General features: G+C 42.3%; 1 protein-coding gene across 4 annotated transcripts in view; it reads left to right on the top strand.

The window, feature by feature from the left end:
- The window catches only part of USP49 (ubiquitin specific peptidase 49), a 146,199-nt gene that overhangs the window by 33,240 nt on the left and 92,361 nt on the right, over nucleotides 1-20,598 (top strand). For 2 of the 4 annotated variants that reach the window (XM_075853584.1, XM_075853583.1), the window contains exon 2: nucleotides 17,238-17,383. The exons of the other annotated variants lie outside the window; for them this stretch is intronic. The gene's annotated coding sequence lies outside the window, so the exon portion shown is untranslated. The remainder of the gene's footprint in view (nucleotides 1-17,237; nucleotides 17,384-20,598) is intronic. 4 annotated transcript variants of the gene reach the window in all.

The following is a 20,598-nucleotide window of genomic DNA, read 5'->3' as shown; positions in this document are numbered from 1 at the left end:
GACTAATTTGTTTGGGTACCCACGTGAAATTAACTTTCCACCCATTTCTTTCAACCTCGTCCTACTTATCTCATCGGTATCTACAATTCTTTTAACCCTCAATAACTGGCTATATGGGAGCGCTTTAATAAGACCCCTAGGGTGGTTACTTTCAAACCGTAGAAGGTTGTTTCTATCAGTGACTTTTTAGTGAAAATATCCGATGTTAATTTAGAATCTGATTTGGTTATGGTAGTGTCCAGAAACTCAATTGAATGACTGGACTTAACCAATGTAAATTTGATATCTGGATCAATGTGATTGACATACTCGTGGAACAATTCCAATTCCACATCAGATCCCAACCAGATGAAGAAGATATCATCTATGTATCTCCACCACTTCAGTACATGCCTGAAGTGGTGGGATACATAAACGAACTCCCTCTCCAGTGTTGCCATGAAGATATTGGCATAAGTAGGTGCCACATTGTTGCCCATGGCTGTACCTCTTAGTTGGATAAAGAATTGATCTTGGAACAAAAAATAATTGTATCTTAATACAAGATCTAGTAAGGCAAGTATAAATTCAATACAGGCTGGTGAATGCTCACTATTACGTAAAGTTTTATAGACAGAGGAAGTGCCTCTCCCATGATCAATTGACGTGTATAAGCTCACCACGTCCAATGAGCATAGTAGGGCAGTATCTGGGATCTGTATCTCCCTGATTTTCAATAGAAAATCAAAGGTGTCTCGTATGTAGGATGGTACCTCAACTGCATATTTTCTCAATATCTTGTCGAGAAATATTGAGACATTACCCAGGATAGAGCCCATCCTGGATACTATGGGTCTACCTGGGGGTTTCACAAGCGATTTTATGTATCTTCGGGAGTGTGTATATAATTGGTGTGACTGGGTGTTTGACCAAAATAAATTGTTTTAAATCATTGTCAATCATTTTATTCTGTATTGCTTTCTCAATAATTCTCTCTAGAAGTCTTTGTATATTAAATTTAGGATCAGATGTTAATTCCCCATAAATCTGTCTATCCTGTAATTGTCTCAAAATTTCCTCCACATAATCCTTGGTGTCCATCACCACTATCGCTCCCCCTTTGTCTGCTTGTTTGATAGTAATTTTAGTATTGTTTTTAAGTTCAGATATAGCCTCAATCTCCTCTCTAGTCATGTTCGGGTGTTTAAATCTCTGATTGTTACTCTTATCTTTTAGTGCTCCAATATCCAACTTGACGGCTGTGATGAAGGTTTCAATGGCCGGTAAATTGCAACATGGGACAAAATCACTTTTTAAACAAAGGTCAAAATCACGTAGTTTCAATTCCTCAATTTTAACATCAGTGGGGATATAACTCAGTTCTGCAAACCAGGTTTTCAATTTGATTTTGCGATAAAATCTATGCAAATCTAGTTCTAGCTCAAACCAATTAATTTTAGATGTGGGGCAGAACGATAGACCTTTTATTTAATACGGTACATTGGGCACTAGTAAGCAAAATAGATGAAATATTTACCACTAATGTTTCCGTGGAAAGTCCATCTTGCGTGCGGACAGTGTCCGTGTCCTCACTGATCTGGGTGATCTGGGTAGTGTGGGATTTCCGTTGTCTGGAGTGCTTTCTTCCACCACGTCGAATCCTCCTTTGGCTGTGTTTGGACGACCTTCGTCCATCGTGCGTCCTAAAAAATCTTGTTGAATGTGTCCCACAGCGAGATTCTCATCTCTCCTTCCATCGTCACGTGTGCGTCTGAACTGGACCCGTTGTCTGTGATCCGTAGTGAAATTCTCATCCCTCCTGTCTTCGTACTGTGTACGTCTATTCTGGGATTTATCCGTTCCAACATACCGACGGAAATTCTTTTGTTCGATTTGCCAGTTGTATATATTTCCATCGGCATCTCTCTGCCATTTTTGTCGCTTGGTTTCCTCTAGTCCAGAGCGGAATTTCTCCAAGTGGCTGTTGAATTTAGCCATGTAATCATCGAATTCTTCTTTAGTTAGCAATGTATATATATATATATATATATATATATATATATATACATTGCTATTACAAATCTCACTTTGCACCATCTACTGCACATTTTCTTTTACACAGTACCTGTGGGGTAAAAATGCTCACTACACCTCTAGATGAATGTCTTAAGGGGTGTCATTTTTAAAATGGGGTCACTTCTCGGGGGTTTCAACTGTACTGGTACCTCAGGGGCTTCTGCATACATGACTTAGTCCCAGAAAAGTTCCAGTAGGCCAAATGGTGGTCCTTTCCTTCGGAGCCCTGCCGTGTGCCCAGGCAGCTAATAACAGCCACATGTAGGGTATTGCCGTACCCGGGAGAACCCACATTACAGTTTATGGGGTGTATGTATCCGGTGGCACATGCTGGGCATAATATATCGGACACTGACGAGGCATATATATATATATATATATATTATAGAAAAACAAAATATATATATATATATATATATATATTTGCAAATCTCACTCTGCACCATCTGCTGCGTATTATCTTTTACACAGTACCTGTGGGCTCAAAATGCTCACTACACCTCTAGATGAATGTCTTAAGGGGTTTCGTTTTTAAAATGGGGTCACTTCTGGTGGGTTTCCATGGCTTTGATACCTCTGAGGCTCTGCAAATGCGACATGGCACCCATAAAACCAATCCAGCAAAATCTGGACTCCAAAGAACACATAGCGCTCCTTTCCTTCTGAGCCCTCACATGGGCCCAAACGGCAGTTTATCAGCACAAATGGGGTATTGCTGCACTCAGGACAAATTGGGCAACAAAATGGGCCATTTTGTTGCCTGTGAAAAGAAGAAATTTTGATCAAACATGACATCTTATTGGAAAAAAATTAATTTTTTAAATTTCACAGCCCAATTAAAATACGTGCTGTGAAAAAACTGTGGGGTCAAAATGGTAACCACAAACATAAATTAATTCCTTGAGGGGTGCAGTTTCCAAAATGGGGTCACTTTTGGGGCATTCCTACTTTTTTGGCACCTCAACACCTCTTCAAGCCTGGCATGCTGCCTAAAATATATTCTAATAAAAAATAGGCCCCAAAATGCACTAGGTGCTTCTTTGCTTCTGGGGCTTGTGTTTTAGTCCACGAGCACACTAGAGCCACATGTGGGACTTTTCTAAAAACTGCAGAATCTGGACAATACATATTAAGTAGTATTTCTCTGGTAAAACCTTCTGTGTTTCAGAAAAAAAAATAGAATTAAATTTAAATGCAGCAAGAAAAATTAAATTTGCAAATTTCACCTTCACTTTGCTTTAATTCCTGTGAAATGCCTAAAGAGTTAAAACACTTTCTAAAATTCTGTTTTGAATACTTTGAGGGGTCTAGTTTTTAAAATGGGGTGTTTTATGGGGGTTTCTAATACATACTGAACAGGTACCTTAAAAAAAAAAGATGTGTTATGACAAACTGTAGATTTTATTGGTACGATTTTGGACACATGATCATTTTTTGGTAGTGGAAACTAGCAATTCTGGAATAGTTTCAGGTTTTTTTTCCTTTATTATTCACCGTGCGCCCTAAATTACATGTTACATTTATTCTACAGGTTGATACAATTACGGCGATACCAAATGTATATCGTCTTTTTTTTTTTTTAATGTATTGCAGCTTTTGCACAATAATAACCCTTTTTTTAAAAAAAAATTCTATTGTTTTCTGTGTCGCCATATTCTAAGACACATAGCTTTGTCCACGCTAAAATTATAAAAAAAATGTCAGGGTTTTTTGCAGGACGGTCTCTCTTTTTAAATCTTACCGTTTTGGGGTAAATATGACTTTTTTTTAAAGCTTTTTATTGAACTTTTCAGGAGATGTGACCTAAAAACAGCGATTCTGGCATTTTTCATATATATTTTTACCCTTTCATCTATGACTGCACCCCTGGAGAGACATCCCATTCGCTGGACAGAAAGGCTGACTATATAAAAAGGACACACCTCTCGACACACCCAGTCAGGTTTCCTGTCCTCCGGATGGGATTGTCCTGTGGATCAAAACACTCTCTCCAGGATTGCAGACCCTCCAGCAGGTACTCACCTGTGTTACTGAAGGTCTTCTGAAGGTGTAAGCCTCTTCGGGAGCAACCTGTAGTCCGGGAGAGGTGGGAGATACCAGCCTTCCCTCTACGGAGGTGGTAGGTTTCCGCCGCGGGTGGGTTCTCCTCTGGGAGGTGAATCTCTCCTGGGGTCAGGCATGGCTCCAGTTTACAGGCAGAGAGCCAGGACCCAGCATTCGGCCGCTTTTAGCTCACTACAGTGACCACTTCCGGTCGCGGTGTACTTCCGGTGGGAATGACACGCGGACATCCCAGGAAGCGGTGCTCTGGCAGCCCATGTGGGGAGGAGGGGCTACAGCGCGTCGTGGCCTCGGAGCCTCCCCAGCCAATCCTAGGCCTATTTTTAGGCCTGAACTAAGACGGCTCCTTCTCCAACAAAGCAACCAGCATGGAAGCAGCAGGACGCATGGAACGACCTGAGCGATCAGACCCAGGAAGATCCTCCAGTCCGGTACTTTAAACGGCATGGGATCTTCAAGGAAGAATGGTAGGACAAACCTTTTTTTTTTTCCATTATTAATTTTGTCCTTCCTTGTATATTGCATGTTTCCTAGGTCAGAGAGGGTCCTAGGAAAAAGTTGGACAAGGCTCACAACAAAGAATGTGCTGTAGGAAGCTAGCAACCTCCTATCAAAACCGTTATGCCAGCTTTGTTTAGATAAGAGCCTGGCAGAGGAATCCCCCAACCTTGCCTCTAGCATAAAAGATATAGTGCGTACAGAGGTTAAGAATTCCCTTAGATCCCTCAGAAAGAATCATGATCTTCCTAGCACCTCGTCTAGCAAGACACGACAGGGCCTAGGCGTTTCTAATTCCTCTAGTGAAGAGGAAATGTTTGAGGAGGAAGGGGAGCTATGCTCCTCTAACGAAAGTGGGGGAGGGAAGAACTTATTTCCAGCGGATGACGTGGGCCAACTTCTTAAAGCAGTCCGGGCCACTATGAATATCTATGACCCCCAAGGAACCCCGGTCCATTCAGGATATTATGTTTGAGGGCCTGGGTCCTAGGAAACAGAGGACTTTTTCTGTTCACGGGAATTTAACCAGCCTCATTAGGAGGGAATGGAAGAACCCTGACAGGAAGTTAGGCATTCCCAAAATTTTGAAGAGAAAATATCCCTTTGAGGAGGGTTTAAGTAAGTACAGGGATAGTTTTCCCAGACTGGATGCCCCAGTAGCGAAGATATCCAGGAAAAATGCCTTACCGTTTGAGGATCTTGGGTCTCTCCCCGATCCTATGGATACGAAGGCCGACTATTATCTAAAAAGAACCTGGGAAGCCTCTGCAGGGGCCTTTAAACCTGGTATTGAGGCCACGTGTGTAGCCAGGTCACTTAAAATCTGGATAGCTCAGTTGGAGCTTCATCTCAGAGACAAGACTTCTAGGGATTAGATACTGGCTTCCCTCCCGGTTTTGTCTAAGGCATGGATTTTTGGGCTGATGCCCCAGTGGACTCGGTCCGTCTGGCAGCCAGATCCACAGCAGCCAGAAGAGCTATATGGCTGAAGACATGGAAGGGAGATGCAGGCTCAAAAGGGAAACTTTATTCTATCCCTTGTTCAGGAGATTTTTTGTTTTGGTCCTCCACTGGATGATCTTCTGGAGAAAGCATCTGATGGAAGAAAGGGGTTTCCCACCCAGGGCAAACCAAACTCCTTTCGTCCCAGGAAATTTTAATAGAAAGCCCATTCCCAAGGGACAGGAATTTAGAACCTCTAAATTCCCTGAGAACAACAGAGGTTTCTTGTTCAGGCCTCCGAATGATCCCAAGAATAAGGATCACCGACAATGACGCCAGAAGGAGTGGTGTAGGAGGTCGCTTATCCCTTTTCTGCCAAGAATGGGAAAAGATATCTCCTCAAACAAATCGGTTCTAGATATTCTAAAAACAGGATACAAGCAAGAATTCATGTCCCCTCCTCCAAACAGATTCCTCCCCACAAAGAGGCAGAAGGATTCTGAGAAACAGTGGGCTCTAGAATCCGAGGTTATTTCTCTTATCTGGAAGGCGGTTCTGGTACCAGTGCCGAGACCAGAGATACGGAAAGGCTACTATTCCCCCCCCCCTCTTTCTGGTAAAGAAACAAGAGGGCTGATTCAGGGTTATAATAAACCTAAAATAGCTAAACTCCTTCCTAACTTACAAAAAATTTCGGGTGGAGAGTATCCCCTCTGCTGTAAATCTTCCCTTCAGGGATTGTATGATGGCATCAATAGATCTGGAGGATGCTTATTACCATGACAGGGTCTGCATCACTCCCCAGAAGTATCGGAGGGTGGCAGTAGTTTTGAACGACTCCCTAATCCACCTCCGATACAGGGCGCTCCCGTTTTGGCATCTCTCAGGCCCTGAGAGTCTTTGCCAAAGAGCCTCTTTAAGGGTCTGGAAAGCTTTTTTTTTTTACCTTTACAGGAATTGATATACAGGGTGGGCCATTTATATGGATACACCTAAATAAAATGGGAATGGTTGGTGATATTAACTTCCTGTTTATGGCACATTAGTATATGGGAGGGGGGAAACTTTTCAAGCTGGGTGTTGACCATGGCGGCCATATTGAAGTCGGCCATTTTGTATCCAACTTTAGTTTTTTCAATGGGAAGAGGGTCATGTGACACATCAAACTTATCGAGAATTTCACAAGAAAAACAATGGTGTGCTTGGTTTTAACATTACTTTATTCTTTCATGAGTTATTTACAAGTTTCTGACCACTTATAAAATGTGTTCAAAGTGCTGCCCATTGTGTTGGATTGTCAATGCAACCCTTTTCTCCCACTCTTCACACACTGATAGCAACACCGCAAAAGAAATGCTAGCACAGGCTTCCAGTATCCATAGTTTCAGTTGCTGCACATCTTGTATCTTCACAGCATAGACAATTGCCTTCAGATGACCCCAAAGATAAGTCTAAGGGGGTCAGATCGGGAGACCTAGGGGGCCATTAAACTGGCCCACGACGACCAATCCACTTTCCAGGAAACTGTTCATCTAGGAATGCTCGGACCTGACACCCAAAATGTGGTGGTGCATCATCTTGCTGGAAAAACTCAGGGAACGTGCCAGCTTTAGTGCATAAAGAGGGAAACACATCATCATGTAGCAATTTCAGATATCCTGTGGCCTTGAGGTTTCCATTGATGAAGAATGGCCCTACTATCTTTGTACCCCATATACCACACCATACCATAAATTTTTGTGTTCCAACAGTCTTGGAGGGATCTATCCAATGTGGGTTAGTGTCAGACAAATAGCGGTGGTTTTGTTTGTTAACTTCACCATTCACATAAAAGTTTGCCTCATCACTGAACAAAATGTTCTGTGTAAACTGAGGGTCCTGTTCCAATTTTTGTTTTGCCCATTCTGAAAATTCAGTGCGCCGATCTGGGTCATCCTCGTTGAGATGCTGCAGCAGTTGGAGTTTGTAAGGGTGCCATTTGTGAGTAGCTAATATCCGCCGAAGTGACATGCGGCGAGTGCTACGCTGTGGGCTCTTGCTGAATGAAGCTAGGACAGCCACTCATGTTTCTTCATTAGTGACAGTTTTCATGCGTCCACATTTGGGCAAATCCAACACTGAACCTGTTTCACGAAACTTGGCAAGCAGTTTGCAAACTGTAGCATGGGAGATGGGTGGTCTCGTAGGGTGTGCGGCAAGCAAATTATGTGCAAAGAGAAAGTGAGTCTGAAGGTCCGAACATAAATGTCTTGTAGTAGGCTAATGTGAGTCAGTCTGGGCCTGGGGCTCTACCCGTTCGTGAATCTTTAACGGCGAGTTTGAACTCGGGATGTGTGATAGGTTTTTCCAAAATTGAAACCGCTTCCTGGGGAAGGGTGGGAAGGCCGGCCCGTTGCAGATAATTATCTATGGAGAGTTTGAGCTCTTCAAGGGCCTGTGATTTGAAGGGGCTGAGTAATCTTATAAAGCTTAGCATAATAAGCCTAGAATGTTTCTGCAATACGTGAGGAAAGGGCATGTTTGTGACCCCGTTCATCCGAGATGAGAGGAATAAACGAGCGTGCTCTCTGTACGCGCAGAGCCCGCGCCAAAGTTTTCCCCGGTTAGTTTCCAAACTTAAAGAAATGGCTGCGACATCTGGCCAGGGAAGCCTTCGCGTGAGAAAGAGAAGCTTTTAAGTTGTTCCCGTAGTTTGCAAAGTTCAACTTTAGTTTGAAGCGCAAGGGATCGTTTATGAGCTTTCTCTAGAGCGCCACTCTTGGATAGAAGGTCTGTGAAATGAGCATTCCTCGAGCGCTTGAGCCTGGCACCATGTTTAATGAAAGTGCCTCGGATAAAGCATTTGCGTTTCCCATACCTTCCCGACACCCACCGTATATATATACACGGCCCTCTCTGGCAGAACTTCCTGCAAAGCGCAGTACCATTTACGCCGGGGTGATAGTGCGGGCTCAGGAGCTGAACACGTACCATCAACGTCTGGTGCCAGCTGGCACCCTGAGGTATCGGCCAGGACCAGAGCTAGCATCCGATCCGGCCTATTAACCCCTCAGATGCTGCGTTCAATAGAGATCGCAGCATGTAAGGAGTTTTTAGCCACCGGCACCCCAGCAACGTGATCGCTGGGTTGCCGGTGGCTGCAATGGCAACCGGAGGCCTAATACAGGCCTCCCGGTCAGCCAGAAACAGAAGACTCCTATGCCCCGCTTGCCAGCGGGGCCTAAAAGGCTTCCAGTACCATCGTCAAGATGGCGCCGGCTCCGCTTCCTGCTCAGAAGCTGAGCCTGCGTCATCCGCAGTGGGTGTCCGCTGTATGTTACAGCGGACAGCCCGCTGTAACGGCAGGAACCAGAGCTAGCTCCGATTCCTGCCATTAACCCCTTAGATGCAGTGATTCAAAGCGATCGCTGCATCTTGGTGGTTTGTAATGCGATGGCAAGGATGCCGACTGCTATTATGGCCCCAGGAGGCCTAACAATGGCCTCCTGTCTGCCATTACGGAAGCCAATTAGGCCCCAACCTGAGCCTGATCGGCTTGCTGTCAGTGAATAACTGACAGTTCTAATATACTGCACTACCTAGGTAGTGCAATGTATTAGAACATTAATCAAACAGTTGGATCTTCAAGTCCCTTAGTGGGACTAAAAAGTGAAAAATAAAAGTTTCAAGTAATAACATAAAACATTGGGTCACTTCTCAGCGGTTTCTTTTATTTCACATCAGAGCCTGTGCAATTGTGAACCAATACTGTGTAAGTTTCCAAATTAGGCCTCAATTTCGCATGGTACTCTTTCACTCCTGAGCCTTGTCGATAGTCCATGCAAAAGATTAGGGCCACATGTAGGTTGATTCTAAAACCGGGAAACACTGCATAATAATTAGAGTGCTGTCTTGTTATGGTGGCACAAGCTGGGCCCCACATATTGGCATAACGCTTTTGCAAAGCCCCGAAGGTACAAAATGTAAAAAATCCCATTCTCACTCTGCAAAATCGAGTTCAAACTAATTTCTGCAAAACACCTGCGGCATTAACATGCTCGCTACACCCCTAGGTGATTACCTTGAGGGGTGTAGTTTCCAATATGGCGTCACTTGTGGGGGGTTTCCACTGTTTTGGTCCCACAGGGGCTTTGCAAATGTGACATAGCAACCAGAAACCAATCCAGCAAAATCTGTACTCCAAAAGCCAAATGGCGCTCCTTCCCTTGTGAGCCCTACTGTGTTCCCAAACACCAGTTTGACCACATATCGGGTATTGCCGTACTCAGGAGAAATTGCTTTACAAACGTTGTGGTTCTTTTTTTCCTTTATTTGTTGAGAAAATGAAACCTTTTGAGCTAAAGCTATGTCTTATTGAAGAAAAAGGATTGTTTTTATTTTCACTGCCCAATTCTAATAAAATCTATGAAACATCTGTGGGGTCAATTCTTCAAGGGGTGTAGTTTTGTGGATGGAGTCACTTATCGGGAGTTTCCACTGTACTGGTACCTTCGGGGCTTTGCAAAAGCGACATGGTTCCAAAAAATCATTCCAGCAAAATCTGTGCTCCAAAAGCCAAATGGCGCTCCTTCTCTTCTGATCCTTGCCGTGTGCCCAAACAGCAGTTTATGACCACATATTGGGCATTACCGTACTCCAGAGAAGTTGCTTAAGGATATGTTAACACGATGAGAGGCATTTACGTGTGAAAAGACAGACTGTTAACGGCTGCCTCGTTTCACACGTAAATGCTCCTCCTCGCATTTTGCGAGCCGTCTGAGACGCTCGTAAATCTTGAGCTGTGCTTCATTGAGTTCAATGAAGAACAGCTCAAATTACGTGGCAAAGAAGTGCCCTGCACTTCTTTGCCGAGGCAGTCCATTTACGCGTCGTCGTTTGACAGCTGTCAAACGACGACGCGTAAATTACAGGTCGTCTGCACAATACGTCGGCAAACCCATTCAAATGAATGGGCAGATGTTTGCCGACGTATTGCAGCCCTATTTTCAGGCGTAAAACGAGGCATAATACGCCTCGTTTACGCCTGAAAATAGGTCGTGTGAACCCAGCCTTACAAATGTTGGTGTTCGTTTTTGTTTTTTTCCCTTTATTTGTTTAGAAAATGAAACATTTTGTGCTAAAGCTACGTCTTATTGAAGATAAAGGATTGTTTTTATTTTCACTTCCCAATTCTAATAAAATCTATGAAACCCCTGTGTGGTCAAAATGCTCACTACACCCGTAGATGAATTCCTCAAGTGGTGTAGTTTCCAAAATGTGGTCCCTTCGGGGGCTTTGCAAATGCGACCTGGCCTCCGCAAACCATTCCTGCTAAAGGATTAAAAATGAATTTCTGCAAAAAAAAACAAAAACAAATTTGTGAATTTCATCTCTACTTTGCTTTAACCCGTTCAGGACGCAGCCCTTTTTCAAATTTTTACATTTGTTTTTTTTTTTTCTCCCCACCTTTCAAAAGCTATAATTTTTTTATTTTTCCCTCCTATATCGCCATATGAGGGCTTGTTTTTTGCAGGACAAGTTGTAGTTTTTCATGGCACCATTTATTGTACTGTATAATGTACTGGGAAGCTGAAAATAAATTATTTGTGGGGTGAAATGGGCAAAAAAAGCAATTACGTCATATTTTGGGGGGTTTTGTTTTTACGGCGTCCATCAGGCTGTAAAAACTACATATTCACCTTATTCTACAGGTTGATGCGACTATGGCGATACCAAATTTATATGTTTTTGTTTTATGTTTTACCACTTTTAAAAAAATAAAACCATTTGCTAAATTAAAAAAAAAACGTTTGTGTCGCCATATTCTGAGAGCCATAACTTTTTTTTATTTTTCCATCAATTTAGCGATGTGAGGGCTTACGTTTTGCAGGGAGAGCTGTCGTTTTCACTGATACCGTTTTGGGGTATATGCGACTTATTGATCATTTTGTATTTCATTTTTTTGCAGCACTAAGTTGACCAACAAACAGCAATTTGTGTGTTTTTATATTATTATTATTTTTTTTTTTTACAGCATTCACCGAGCGGGTTAAACAACGCTATAATGTGATAGTTCTGACTTTTACGGACGCGGCGATACCAGTTATGTTGATTTTTTTTTAACATTGATTTAGGGGAAAAATGTGAAAAGGGTTTTTTTTTTAAACTTTTAATACCTTATTGTTTTTGGAACATAACAAAATTCTTTATTTAACTGTTTTTTTACTTTATTAGTCCCCCTAGGAGACTTGAAGCAGCGATCGTTGGATCGCTGGCATGATATACTGCAATATTAATGTATTGCAGTTTATCGTGACTCTGACAGTCTCCTTTGAAGCCCGGGGGGGGGTTGGGTGCGCGATCGCGTGTTTGAGGGGGCGCCCCCCTGATCCTGATACTTTAAATGCCGCGGTCGTGATTGATCGCGGCATTTAAGGGGTTGAAGGGGCGGAATCAAAGTGAACTTTGATTACGCTCATTGCAGGGAGGTGTCGGCTGCGTGTAACAGCCGTCACCCGCTGTGTATGGAGCGAGCTCAACCCGAGAGCTCGCTCCATACTTCCCCTTCACGCAAAATCACATAACTGTACGTGATGAGGGTTAAGGGGTTAATTCCTGTGAAGCGTCTAAAAGGTTAAGAAGTTTTCTAAATGCTGTTTTGAATACTTTGAGGGGTGAAGTTTTTAAAATGGGGTGACTTATTGTGGGTTTCTAATATATAAGGCCCTCAAAGACACGTCACAACTGAACTGGCCCCTGTAAAAATAGCCTTTTGACATTTTTCTTGAAAATGTGAGAAATTGCAGCTAAAGTTCTAAGCCTCGTAACGTCCTAGAAAAATAAAACCATATTCTAAAAACCATGCCAATCTAAAGTAGACATATGTGGATGTTAATTAGCAACTATTTTGTGTGGTATAACTTCCTGTCTTACAAGCAGATACATTTAAATTTAGAAAATGTTTAATTTTTGCAATTTTTTTTCACTCCTTTTTGATGTTTTTAACAATTAAATACTAAATGTATCGAGCAAATTTTGCCAGTAACATAAAGTCCAATGTGTCATGAGAAAACTATCTCCGAATCGCTTGGATAGGTGAAAGCATTCCGAAGTTATTACCACATAAAGTGAAACATATCCGATTTGAAAAATGAGGCTCTGTCAGGAAGGTCAAAAGTGGCCAAAGCGGGAAGGGGTTCTAAGTCGCCCAAACCTGTTGATTTTGGCAAGATCGGTCTATCTAATTTGTATGGGGATGTCCCGACCATCCCCTGACAGCAGATGTTGGGCGAAAGAAGAATCCAACATGTCTGATTCTTTGTTCCCATGGGAGATAAGCAGCTGGCAGAGGTGTCAAGCAGCGGCTTATTTCCCTTTCCTTATTGAAAACACACGCACAGCATATGCGTGAGTAAAGAGAAATCTGTCGGATGACCGCTATCGAAGGCTGTGTTCATATCACCGTCTGTGTTCCGTTGAGGGGTTTCCGTCTGTCACCTTTGTGACAGGGTTCCGTCATTTTGATTGAATCAATAGCGCAGTTGACTGCGCTATGGTTCCGTCAAGAACAACGGAACCCTGTCACAACGGTGACAGACGGAAACAATTAGCTAGGTTTCCGTCACCATTGAGTTCACTGGTGAGGGAAACGTAAGATGAGGTTTCAGTTTGCCTTTCTGTTGAGGGGTCAATCCGACGGGAACCTCCGACGGAACCACTCAACAGAAGGGCAACGGTGATGTGTACAAACAAGCCCTTTAAGTGTATAGGCCGCTTAAGTGTATCTCCAATCTGGTGGCTGAGCAGCACACGTCAAATGACTGGCTGAATGATCTTGCGTGCAAATCCTTATGATATCTGTGGGCTCTGCTGACCTAATGTACATGGTTCGCTGAAAGCGTATATGTCGTCTCAGGCGACTTGTAGAACAAGCTGTCGTGTGTACATGAGAAATAACACTATTTCTGGCCATTTTATGACTTGTATGCCTAACTGTTATCATGTCTGCCATACACCGCAAACATAGAACCTGAGAATCCTGCTCTTCTGTCTCTATCACATATATAGAAATCGTAGCAACATAGAGGACGTCATACAGCGGTATTGAGCAGTGTAGCTTTGATACGAGCTCTGGGGTGAACTATAATACTACCAGAAAGCAGCAGTTGTGTCTTGCTCTGGCTCTTTCTTTTTTACTTTCGCGCTTTTGGAGTTTTCTTTTGCACTTTTTATTTTTCCCCTTTCTTTCTTTCTTTCTTTCTTTCTTTCTTTCTTTCTTTCTTTCTTTCTTTCTTTCTTTCTTTCTTTCTTTCTTTCTTTCTTTCTTTCTTTCTTTCTTTCTTTCTTTCTTTCTCTCTTTCTCTCTTTCTTTCTTTCTTTCTCTCTTTCTTTCTCTCTTTCTCTCTTTCTTTCTTTCTCTCTTTCTCTCTCTCTTTCTCTCGTTCTCTCTTTCTCTCTTTCTCTCTTTCTCTCTTTCGTTCTCGTTTTCTCTCTTTCTCTCTTTCTCTCTTTCTCTCTTTCGTTCTCGTTTTCTCTCTCTCTCTCTTTCGTTCTCGTTTTCTCTCTCTCTCTCTTTCGTTCTCGTTTTCTCTCTCTCTCTCTTTCGTTCTCGTTTTCTCTCTCTCTCTCTTTCGTTCTCGTTTTCTCTCTCTCTCTTTCGTTCTCGTTTTCTCTCTCTCTCTTTCGTTCTCGTTTTCTCTCTCTCTTTTGTTCTCGTTTTCTCTCTCTCTCTCTTTCGTTCTCGTTTTCTCTCTCTCTCTCTTTCGTTCTCGTTTTCTCTCTCTCTCTCTTTCGTTCTCGTTTTCTCTCTCTCTCTCTTTCGTTCTCGTTTTCTCTCTCTCTCTCTTTCGTTCTCGTTTTCTCTCTCTCTCTCTTTCGTTCTCGTTTTCTCTCTCTCTCTCTTTCGTTCTCGTTTTCTCTCTCTCTCTCTCTCTTTCGTTCTCGTTTTCTCTCTCTCTCTTTCGTTCTCGTTTTCTCTCTCTCTCTTTCGTTCTCGTTTTCTCTCTCTCTTTTGTTCTCGTTTTCTCTCTCTCTCTCTTTCGTTCTCGTTTTCTCTCTCTCTCTCTTTCGTTCTCGTTTTCTCTCTCTCTCTCTTTCGTTCTCGTTTTCTCTCTCTCTCTTTCGTTCTCGTTTTCTCTCTCTTACAAGAAGAGTCTGGGGTCAGTATTGGTTTAGAGGATTTGGTTGGGGGTCGGTAATAATTTTGGAGTATGATGAAAGGGCCATAGGCACTTTGCTTGGAGGCTTGCCCTATATTAATGGGTGGGACGTAAGGTAAGAAAAATATGAATCTCCCTTAAGTCCCTTCTCGTAGTTGGTAAGTATGCATTAGGCCCTGTTAGGCTATATTCACATAACAACAGTGAAAAAAAAAGAAATGCATCCATTTCCCGGCCATCTGACCATTTTTAACAAACTCATCAATTTAATTCATCAGGGTTTTTTTAAAAAAAATTTTTTATCCCAACATCCTGAATGCACCAAAGTGCTCATGTAGACAGTGCCACAGTGCCCACTGTAGATACCACCCACATATATAGTAGGGATGTCATGATACCAGAATTTGGACTTCGATACCGATACTTAGTTTAGTATTGCGATTTCGATACCAATTTCGATACTTTGCCAACAGTAATAAAAAAAAAAGTTCTTCCGTTTTCTGATGTGAGGCGCGTGGTGTGATGAATTTTGAATGTGCCTCACATTAATAGTTATTAATCCCATCATGTTTCTCAGTCATAATGGGTTAATGTGTGAGGTACATGATGGGGTTAATTACTATTAATGTGAAGAACATGGAGGTTAAATTCATCGCACCTAGCGCCTCACATTACTAAGTGAAAGGAGGCAGTGTTTGTTATTTTTTTACAGCGTACACATCATAAATGATGCAAAAAAATTGTTGTGCAGGTTATTACGGCCGCGCCAATACTGAATGTGTGAATATTTTATGTATTGAGACTTATTTTCATGTTTATTGTAAAAAAGGTGTATGTGTATTTTTTTTTTAAATTTAACATTACTTTGTTTTTACTTTTATTTTTAAACTTTAATGTACTGACATATATCAGATATGTGCCAGTACATTAGCCTGTGGACGGATAGTACACAGGCAGTTGTTAGGACATACCTAAGTATGCCCTAACAGGAAATATGGTAAGACAGTCCTGGGGTCCGTCAATAGACCCTGAGCTGTCTGGCCATATATGGTATGGCCCTCGATCGCGTCACAGGAATTCCCTGTGACGCGATCCATGGGCATCCCCCTTTTCATTTTCTCCTGAATGCTGCATCCGCTTTGATGGCAGGATTCAGGGGAATAGCGGCAGAGATGAGCGGTTTCTCCGATCTCCGCCGTTATAGAGCGTGGCTGCAGCTGTGTAATACAGCCATTGCCCCGCTCCTTACAGGAAGTGCGCGCGCGGTCAGCATGAGGAGATGAGGCCGGCGCTGCACTAACGAGCGGTGGTTTAGGCACTGAAGACAGAACATGGGGGTGTTTTGTAGAGCGCCCGCCATGTTCTGTCTTCAGTGCCGCCGCTCATTAGTGCAGCGCCGGCCGCATCACATCATCCTGACAGCGCGCACTTGTTATCAGGACTCAGGAGTGGGGCAATGGCTGAATTACACAGCCGCAGCCCCTCTCTCATACACTTATGTATTACTATACTTAGCTGTGCGGCTGCGCAGCTAAGTATCGAAATACAGGAAATAGCGGTATCGAACCGTTTGGGGATGCAGAGTATCGAAACCGTATCGAAGTTTCGATGCATCATGCATCCCTACTATATAGTGCCCATGATTGTGCCACAAGGAGCGGAGTCCCCGGGCAATGCGTTGCCAGGGATTTTTGCATTACAAAGTCTTGTTTGGGTGAGGATCAGTTTTTGAATGCCGTCACACGGTTGACTTTCTGAAAAAAAAACGGCCGTTAAAAACTGATCCATTGACTGTTTTTTAAGGGGGCCGTTGTTCTATTTTCGGCAGTTTTCATGGCCCATGCTCCATTTTTTGATTGCCAGTATTCATGGGCTATTAAAAAAACAAACACAAAACACACGTCCGAGTGAATATACGCCCATAGCACGTTACACCGCCGTTTTTACCTGTCGTGTGACTATAGCCTCAATATCACGCTTTCGGTTTACATTGCGTGTCTGTGATGAGGAAATATCCCGTTGTGTGCGCCGAACAGAAGTGCCATACTGACGAATAAGTCAGGAGATTTTACCAGCGTATGCTTCAATTGTAAAGAAGGAATGAACTGTGAAAACAGCCTTAGATGCATAAAATCATTAAAAAAGGTTTCAAAAGTGTCTATATACTTTAACCTGTTCAATCCTTTGTTCCTCAAAGAGATGCACTAAAAGTGCATAATTATTTTAATCCTCTGAGCATGCATGTTTATTTTCTATAGAGAAAAGCAGATCGGGCCACGTGTTTTGTTATGCAAGAGCCAAACGGTTGGGAGCTTAGAAAACAACAGGGGAAAAAAATATTGATTAGGGAGTATTTTGAATTACAGTGTGAAACTCGTTGTTGCTGGTTTACGTGTGAAAAATATTCTAAATAAGCTTGGTGTTGCATTTATTGAGTACACAGGTAATATTGGTCAAAGAAATGGCTTTGCTATAACTGTTTAGTATTTCTGATTTAACAGTTAATTTATTATTATTAATTTATTTATTTTTATTCCCAAACAGTGATGTGGTGTCCATTTCTCTGAATTTTTCCATAAGCATCACCTAAGGGGTGTACACATTGTAGTGAGGCATACACTTCCTGACATGGGAAAAATTCAGCCTACGTTTCACTGTTTGCGAGGAATTTCTTGCGACATTATGAACAGGTATCTATTTAGTTTGTTGCAATATGGATGTTTTACTTATTTTGTATTAACTTAGATCAGTCAAAGCAGACTATTAAAAATACAGCTTGCTTTATGAATAGTTGTCTTGAAAAATGTATTGTTCATTTAACCTTTTCCCTATCAAATGCGTTTTTGCTACTAAAGGCTCGATCTCAAAATCTTGGCCTTAAGACAAGACCTTTATCGCATGTTTTGCTGCGAGATAGCCTGAGGTAGAGCAGGTTGAAGTGAGACCTGCATAGATTTACAGCTCTCACTTAAAGAGGCTCTGTCACCAGATTTTGCAACCCCTATCTGCTATTGCAGCAGATCGACGCTGCAATGTAGATTACAGTAACGTTTTTATTTTTAAAAAAACGAGCATTTTTGGCCAAGTTATGACCATTTTTGTATTTATGCAAATGAGGCTTGCAAAAGTCCAACTGGGCGTGTATTATGTGTGTACATCTGGGTGTGTATTATGTGTGTTACATCGGGGCGTTTTTAATACTTTTACTAGCTGGGCGTTCTGACGAGAAGTATCTTCCACTTCTCTTTAGAACGCCCAGCTTCTGGCAGTGCAGACACACAGCGTGTTCTCGAGAGATCACGTTGTGACGTCACTCACTTCCTTCCCCAGGTCCTGCATCGCATCGGCACCAGAGGCTTACATTTGATTCTGCAGCAGCATCAGCGTTTGCAGGTAAGTAGCTACATCGACTTACCTGCAAACGCCGATGCTGCTGCAGAATCAACTGTAGCCTCTGGTGCCGATGTGTCCTCGCTCGTCCGACACGATGCAGGACCTGTGAGTGACGACACAGCGTGATCTCTCGAGAACACGCTGTGTGTCTGCACTGCCAGAAGCTGGGCGTTGTGAAGAGAAGTGGATGATACTTCTCGTCAGAACGCCCAGCTAGTAAAAGTAGTAAACACGCCCAGATGTAACACACATAATACACGCCCAGTTGGACTTTTGCAAGCCTCATTTGCATAAATACAAAAATGGTCATAACTTGGCCAAAAATGCTCGTTTTTTTAAAAATAAAAACGTTACTGTAATCTACATTGCAGCGCCGATCTGCTGCAATAGCAGATAGGGGTTGCAAAATCTGGTGACAGAGCCCCTTTAACCTCGTGTGGAGGAGATTGGGGGGGCCAGCAAAGGACAAGCTGGCAGGGAGAGGTGGAGATTTTTTTTTTTTATTCACCTCCTGTTCCTGTATGGCTATAGATCAGCCCATAGGAGGAATAACAAGGCTCGTGTTGTCGCCCCACACCCACATGCAAACATTGATAAAGTGTAGACGTTTTAGCGTAAAATACTCTGACTCCTCTAATGCTACCAGTTACATGCTACAGTCCGAGCGATAACCTTTATCACTTGAGAAATGTCTGATACATTTCTGATGGGTGGAAAAGTTCGTCAAAAAATACATTTTTCATTCACGGACAGTCGCCATAAACTATAGTTTCCAAATTGTTCCGCTAAAATAAAAATTAGTATTTGTTGATGCATTAGATTAGGTGTAGGGATTTTCGATTATTGATTAGGGTTAGGTTGTGTTGACATGTTAGGGTATGTGCACACGCAGTGTTTTCAGGCATATTTTGGGGCATTTACGCCTCCAAAAACGCCTGAAAAAACTGAAGCAGAACGTCTACAAACATCTGCACATTGGGAAATATGGCGTTTTGTTCCGACGCTGTGTTTTTTTACGCCTCATTTTCAAAAAAAGGCATGTAAAAAGACGCCCGCAAAAAGAAGTGCATGTCACTTCTTGAGACGTTTTTGGAGCAGTTTTTCGTTGAATCTATAGAAAAACGGCCACGAAAAACGTGAGTTTGAATAAAAAACGGCTGAAAATCAGGTGCGGTTTTCCCTTGATAACAGCTCCGTCTTTTCAGAAGTTCACACTGAGGTTTTTTGCACACAATTTTTTGACGTGGAAAACGTGCCAAAAAACGTCCGAAAATGCCCTATCTTTGCCCTATCTTTGGGCGTTTACATCTCTGACCTCGCAGTGAAAATCGGCCTGCAGGCAGAGCAAAATCTGCCTCAAAACTCCAAACGGTGTTTTGAGGCAGATTTTCTTCCTGCAAAAAACTCTGTGTGAAATCAGCCTAGGGCCTTATTCACACAATCGTGTTATACGTCCGTACTACGCGCGTAGTAGATTCGCTGCAAAATGGTGTGGTTTTGCCACATATGTTTTTGAAAATTGCAGCACAAAAAAAAGATTTTTGACCGTGACGTGCACACAGCCTCAGAGTTTGTATAGGGGATGGAAAAATATGTACCTATATAATCCTCAATTACATTGCCATGCAAAAATAATTTGGCACATTCCTGCAGTTTGTCCATTTTTTTTAACACATGCACACGGTGTATGCTGTGCACTCTCAAAAATTTTGATAGCATAGTATGCAGTATGTAATTTTTAACACATTTGTGTATGGTGGTCTCCGATTCAGCGTATTTGAGAGCACAGGCACTTGTTGATGTAGGCATCTGTGGTATATAAAGTTTGCGCAACTTGATGTATTATTTTTTACTTTTATATTTGTGTAAACCACTGCTTGTATGTGAGTTTTGGGCTGAAATGTTAGTTTTAATGCATTTGAAAGTTGACATGGCTGCCAACAGTACATAAAGACAACTGCATTCATCAGGTTATCTAAGTGTATAGGGTTTGGCAGGGCACCCACTTTTCAAGGTGTGTAATCCCATTTAAAGAGGACCTGTCGCCGCGCCTTTCGTGTCTATTTTAGTAAATGCCTGTATTTCCCATAAAATTATCATTCTGGAATATATTTTCTTAAAAATCTACATTTTTTTAGTTCGTCTGTTATTCCTCCTAGAAATGTCTGAACAAATTGACTGCCAAGTGGTTTTATTCACCAGGTCAAAGTGGTGTGTCCCTACAGTCGCACTGATTGGACACTCGGTCTGTATAGCGACAACCCCCCCCAGCTGGTAACACCAAGTTGGCAATTTTTTCCTAAATATTTAGGTGGAATAGCAAGGTATCGCCACAGCATAGGGTTCTAAGATAAGATGCTCCAGAATTGTTCACAGGGAATACAATTATTTTCTAAAGCAAATATGTCAGGGGGTGACAAGTCCTCTTTAGGGCTCATTCAGACTAATGATTTTTACGTCCGAATCTAGAATGGACAGCACATAGACTGAATACTGACACTTTATAGTTAAT

This window comes from Rhinoderma darwinii, chromosome 2 (assembly GCF_050947455.1).
Source record: "Rhinoderma darwinii isolate aRhiDar2 chromosome 2, aRhiDar2.hap1, whole genome shotgun sequence".
NCBI classification, from domain to species: domain Eukaryota; kingdom Metazoa; phylum Chordata; class Amphibia; order Anura; family Rhinodermatidae; genus Rhinoderma; species Rhinoderma darwinii.
This window is presented reverse-complemented; position numbering and strand designations above follow the sequence as displayed.